Source organism: Camellia sinensis, chromosome 1 (assembly GCF_055761805.1).
Source record: "Camellia sinensis isolate YWXY chromosome 1, ASM5576180v1, whole genome shotgun sequence".
NCBI lineage: Eukaryota > Viridiplantae > Streptophyta > Magnoliopsida > Ericales > Theaceae > Camellia > Camellia sinensis.
The window spans coordinates 85,561,474-85,568,224 of NC_138961.1; positions in this window are offsets into that span (position 1 = coordinate 85,561,474).

The window sequence follows — 6,751 nt, forward strand, 5'->3', positions numbered from 1 at the left end:
AGGGGTTGCGCTATTCCGGCATCATCTTTCATCCTTAGTTCGGTTGTGTCAGTTAGGTCGACTGGGCAGATATGATGACTTCCAAAAGTAAACTCTGCGACGAAGTCCGCCAAAGGTTGGGCTTTTACTGCGGTTCTAGGTTGGAACTTGACGTCGAATTGTCCCAGCTCTACTGCCCACTTCAAAATTCGCCCAGAAAAGTTCGCCCTCTCAAACAAAGCTTTTAGTGGGAAATTTATAACTTTTTATAACTTTTTCATGCATTTATATTTGTATTTTGTTTTATAATTCAAATTACATTTGTTGTTTATTTTTTAGATACAAATATAATTCGATAAAATAGTTAATAATATCTAATCAACTTAGTTTTTGAAAGGTATACGCTACTCGATATACTTTAAAAAGTAAATGATTCGAATTATCAAAAAATATTTCAAAATGAGCTCATATGACCTCACAACAGACACAACAATCACATTTTTTTGTCAAAAAAACCCAACCTATTAAAACTCAAGTCGAATCTCATTTCAAATCATTAGCTCGACAAATGAACAAATAAAACTAAAACACAATTTGAAATTAACTTTTCAAATCAAACTTAAATATAATTGACTACTTAATTCATCCTAACATATCCACCCAAAAAATTCATCCTAACATCAACATAGCATGCAAGATATTTTTTTTTCCTCACATGTTGAGTGGGGACCAGAAGGGTATGGACACGTTTGATCAAATCTGGATTGTCAGAGACTGGTTCTTTAAAATTTGGGGGACCTTTGTCAAATTAGGTCCCTAGCACTGCAGCAACAGCTGTTTTGTAGGATTGAATATCATTTTGTGTTACAATTTGTTATTTTAAATATAAAAAATTATTTAATATTTTCAAAATTCTATTATAAGTATCCTTCATTTTCTTTTTCTATTAAGCCTCATAGATGTGGTACTATTCCGCGCGGTATGAAAAAAAGAATGAGTAAGGCGGATCTTACTTTCTACCTAACCAACCAGTCTGAGTTCTAAAGAGAAATGATATATAAGTTTATTTTTTAAATTTATTTTTTATATTTAATGTTATGTAAGTGATATGATTAATTGATAATTAGAAAAAATATGAAAAATATTATCTTTAATATATTTATTGATTATCATATTATTATATTTAAAAATTTAATTTAATTTTTGATCTTATATAAATTCTCAAATTTCAAATTACCTCTACACATCCCGTCAATGCTCTTATTGATCTCAGAGCATCATGTCAACGTGCTAAGTTGACAAACAACACAGCCAGCCTCTAACTAATTTGATGATAAATAGGTTGTTTGGTGTAATTTTGTAAAGCTGTAACTTATTTTATTTAAAAAAATTGTATCAGAGTATTTAGTATAATTTTTTTATAATTTATATGATAAAAATAATTTAAATAAATTGATTAATGGGAAGGGAGTAGGGGATTGAACGGTGATCTTTAGGTTCAAAGGGATTCACCACAGGTCCCAAATCAATGATTTTCACCATTCATTTTTTAGGCCACAACGTGTTGATCATTCGTGTAAAAATTTAGGTCGATAGGATAATTGTAACTACGTTAATTTATCACATTTGTCTCTTGAAAAATAGATAATTTAGTTTTTAAATAATATTTGTCTTTCATTCTTTTACAAATAAATGTCAAAAATAAATACAGTTACAATTATCAAATTGACCTACTTTTTTTTTTAGATGATTTAAATCTATTGGCCTAAAAAATAAACTATTTAAATCATCAAAATGAAACTCGTGATGAGTCTCGTGAGCCCAAACACTGTCCAATTCACAAAGTAAACTAAGGCACCGTTTGGGAAGCAAGATTTGAGGTTTTTTTGACTATTTTAGTCACAACAATCAAAAAATCACATCCAACCCATAATCATTACACTCTTCTCTCACAAAAAAAGCTAAAAAAGTCAAAAAGTCAAAAAATCCTTCCCAAACCAAACTTTTTAGGTCAGACTAAAATAGTCAAAAAAGTAAAAAAATCAAAAAAATCAACCCACTTTTCAAACCAAGCCTAAAGAGAAGTTCATCCATATTGAAAACCATGCCGAGATATTTTTAATTTTTACTTTTAATTATTAATTTTTAATTTGTAAAAAACTGCACCAAACATGCTAAAGACAACACTAACCACAATTCATGTCTATAAAATGGGAGTTGATACAATGCGAATCCTTGAAAGGTTATGCATCATCCCTACAATGAATGTAACAATAATTGCACCGTTCCACAAGTCGCAACTTTTTCCACCAAAATAATTCGCAATAATTCTCACCATAACATTTATATCATGTCATTCATAATATTAGCCTCCGTTTGGGAAGTGGGTTGACTTTTTAGCTTTTTAGTTTTTTTGGCTATTTTAGCCTGGGCTAAAAAGCTTGGTTTGGGAAGGACTTTTTGACTTTTTGGCTTTTTTGAATTTTTTTGTGAGAGAAGAATGTAATGATTATAGGTTGGATGTGATGTTTTGTTTGTTATGGCTAAAATAGCCTATTTTATTTTTTGTGGCTAAAATAGCCAAAAAAGCCTGAAAAAGCCCTTGCCAAACACAGGCTAAGCTTTAGGTTATGGATCAGAAACTTATTATTTGTAATTTCAACTGAGAGGGTGATTTATGATCTGAAGTTGGGCCGAGATATCGACCGATCAGGTTGAGAGCCCAGCAGTGCATTGGGCCGAGATGATCCACTGTTCGCCTAGAGAAGGGCTGCCAAAACTTGGGCCGGGCAGAGTTTGGACCGAGTGTGTGCCACCCCGGACCGTACAGAAATTGCTCGGCCAGGAAGTGACCGGTCAGACCAGGATGCTCGGTCCGAGGATGGTCGAAGCCAGACAGGCTGAGAGACCGGCGTCCGGAAAGGCGCGGTCAGCCGAGGTAGTTGATTGACCGGCAGGAAGGCCAACCAAAGGAGGTGCCCGGGCTAGGCTTTGCCGAGATGCCGCCTAGCCCGGTCCTCCACGTGTTTGTCCGGCTAGGCGCATGAGTATGAAGCATAACATGGCCGAGGAAGAGCAGCTCGGCTGCCGAGCTCCAACTGCGAAGTCAGGCAGTTGAGGTTAGGTGGTGAATGGCATGGTTTATGCTGACAGATGGGATAGGAGAGCCACGTGTCAGGAGATGACTGGGAGTGGATATGGGGCTCAGAAGGTATATAAGCATGTCTGCGCCCCCCATACGCAACACGAACATATCTGTAAGGACTTCTCACACTCAAACACTCTCTCCCTTCTCTCTATCCATCCTAAGGTGTGTGCTAACTTGACCGTCGGAGGGTTTTTCCGGCCACACACCGCCGGGTAGCTCACCATTACTTGCTCGCAGGTGATCGGACATCGACGGAGCTCGGAAGAAAGGAATACGGGCTTGCCGGAATATTTGCTCCCCGTAAAATTGGCGCCGTCTGTGGGAAGCTTGACAGACAAAACCTTGTCTTCCAGGTTCATCTGATCGCCGTCCATGGCGAACAACGACGAGTTCCCGTTGTCCGCCATCGACGGAGCCACCCCGGAGTATACCCGAAGGAGAGAGGGACCTCCTGCCGTCCATCCAATGGCTGACTTGGGGACGCCCACTGGAGGACAGTCAGGGGACGCGCGGGATAAGCGCGGAAGGAGTCATGGTCATTCACAGAGTCCAGACGGTCACCGGCGGAGAGACCCACACGCCAGGCGACTGGAAAGCAAGTTGAGGGATCAAGATGCTGTCATCAGGCGAATGGCGGTAGAGATGGAAGATCTCAAGCGGCATGTCAAAGGGAAGGGTGTGACTGGAGTGGGTGACCACAGTGAGCGCACCCCATCCCGCCGTTCAGGCGGACAGAGTCAACGACATACTCAGTCCATATCTATCACCAGAAGTTACCAGGTTGGTGATTCCGACGTGCGTGCAGAAAAGTCTAGCGCGCAAGACAGCACCTACAAACCCTCACGTCCGGCGACGACGTCGAGATACTCTTATTCTGCTCAGTCAGAGGATCTACGGGCGGTATTAAAGGAGCGTGCTCGCCGGCGCAAAGCTCAGAGAATACCAGCTTTCCAGCGGCTGTCCTACGGGGTTGACGCCAGCGAGGAGGTCGGAATGCCTCCGCCCCGCCAAGCAGTGCCACTCTTTGAAGATATGGACTTGGCTAGGCTGAGTGCCACTCCTTTTTCCCTGGCAATAGAAACAACACCGCTTCCGGCAGGCTTCCACCAGCCCAAGTTCACACTTTACGACGGAAAAACCGATCCGTACATGCATGTGAGCCACTTCCGACAGGTTATGGCCGGACATCGGCGCAATGACGGACTTATGTGCCTAATCTTCCCGTCAAGTTTAGGCGAGCTGGGCTTAAAGTGGTTCGAGAGGTTGCCGGAAGGGAGCATACAAAGGTGGCATCAGTTGGCCGAGGCGTTTGTTACGCGCTTCAAAACCAACACAAAAACACCAAAGGAAATCGATCACTTGCTAAGTGTCAAGATGGAACCGTCCGTGCGACACACTGAAGGCGTACAATTCAAGGTATTGGGAAACCTTCAACGAGATCTTGGACTGCCCGGTCAACCTTGCTATCACGCAGTATAAGCGCGGTCTCCCGGTCGGACATAGACTGCGGGACTCGCTTACCATGCACCAGCCGACCTCCATGGGCCAGCTCATGCAGCGCATCAATGAGCACATCCGAGTAGAGGATGATGCGTCAGCTTCCACCGTGAAGGCCACTCCGGTCGGAACAGACAAGAAGACAGCAGGCAAAGTGCACGCAGTTGGGCAAGAGTCCAGCTGCTCAAATGACCGAGCAAAGGAATCAGACCGAGGTTCAAATCATAAAAACTGGGGTAGAGGATGTCGGAATGACCGGGATGATTACCCCCGAGATGACGTTGAGGACGCAAACAGAAGAATGAAGGCGAGGACTGGCATAACCACGGTCTTCAAGATTCCAATCTATCGCATACTTAGTGAAATCTGAGACGAGGAGTATGTCCGGTTTCCTGCTAAGTTGGGCGATGGACAAAAGGGCTACAATCCGCGGTATCGTTGTACGTTTCACCGGGAGAGGGGCCACCGGACTGAGGATTGTTTGCCTTTGCGACAACACTTGGAAGAACTGGTTGCGGCCGGGCATCTGGACCTTTACATTGATGGCGGCGTGAAACCGAATCAGGCTTCGGTCGATCCCAGGGGACAGGATGACCGAGATGCACCACCACAAGGAGTAATTAATGTCATCCACGGCATCGTGGAACCGGAGCGTGTTTGCGAACTCCAGGGCATGATCAAGAAGGCAGAGCATATGAGGGAAGTTTTGTCAGTACAGCCTGCCATCAAAAGGGGGAAGACAGAAGAGAAAGACGTGATTAGTTTCACCTCAAGGGATTTAGAGCGTATCCAGACGCCGCACAACGATGCTCTTGTAGTAACACTACGCGTCAAAGAATTTGATGTTAGGCGGATCTTGATCGATCAGGGAAGCTCGGTCGAGATCATGTATTATGATGCGTTCAAACAGCTCAAACTCCGTGAGACAGACTTGGCTCCGGCCATTTCGCCACTGGTTGGATTTAACTCGCAGCCAAAGTGGCCATTGGGAAAGATTATCCTGCCGGTCAAAGCGGGATCCGTGGTCAAGCAAGTGGAGTTTTGGGTGCTACAAGTGCCTTCAACGTACAACCTTATCCTTGGAAGAGGATGGCTTCACGCCATGCAAGCCGTAGCATCGACCTACCACCAGGTGATGAGATTCCCCTCGGCTATGGGGGCAATTGAGGAGATTTGGGGTGATCAGGTCATGTCCAAGCAATGTTTCGTGGCGGTCAACGGGAGCCGGGCTGCCAAAGGATTCGTTCAAATGATCGAGGGACCGGAGGACCGGAGTGTCTTGGATGATGTTGGCACCAAAGCCGAAGACAAGGCTGTTGAAGAATTGGTTGAGGTGCGGATTGATGCCGAGCAGCCGGACAGATTCTTCTTGCTCGGTTCAAGTCTCTCGGCCATGGAGAGAACCGAGATGATTGAGTTTTAGATGGCGAATATCGAAGTCTTTGCATGGTCGCCCTACGACATGCCTGGCCTTGACCCAAGTTTTATCTGCCATCACCTCAATGTCTTCCCTGGAGCAAAGCCAGTCATCCAGCGAACAAGGAGATCGGCGCTGCATCACGCCGAGGTAGTAGCAGAGGAGGTAAAGAACTTGCTTGAGGCACGAGCAATACAGGAAGTGCACTACCCTCGGTGGATTTCCAACACGGTAGTGGTGCCTAAGAAGAATGGAAAGTGGCGAGTTTGTGTCGACTACAAGACAGTCAACCGAGCTTGTCCAAAAGACAGCTTCCCTTTGCCGCGCATTGACCAGCTAGTGGATTTGACGGCTGGACACAATCGGCTCAGTTTCTTGGATGCGTACCGCGGCTATCACCAGATTGCCATGCATGGGCCTGACCAAGAGATCACCTCTTTCACGACTCCAAGGGGACTCTTCTGCTATCGAGTTATGCCCTTTGGTTTGAAAAACGCCGGGGCAACCTTTCAAAGGATGGTGACCAAAATGTTTGCTCCTTTGCTCGGCCAGACAATGGAGGCTTACATCGATGATATGGTGGTAAAGAGCCGACATGAGGCAAACCATTTGTCCGACTTAGCCGAGATGTTCGCCATTTTGACGAAGCACAAGCTGCGCTTGAACGCCTCGAAGTGTGCCTTTGGCGTGGGATCCGGGAAATTTTTGGG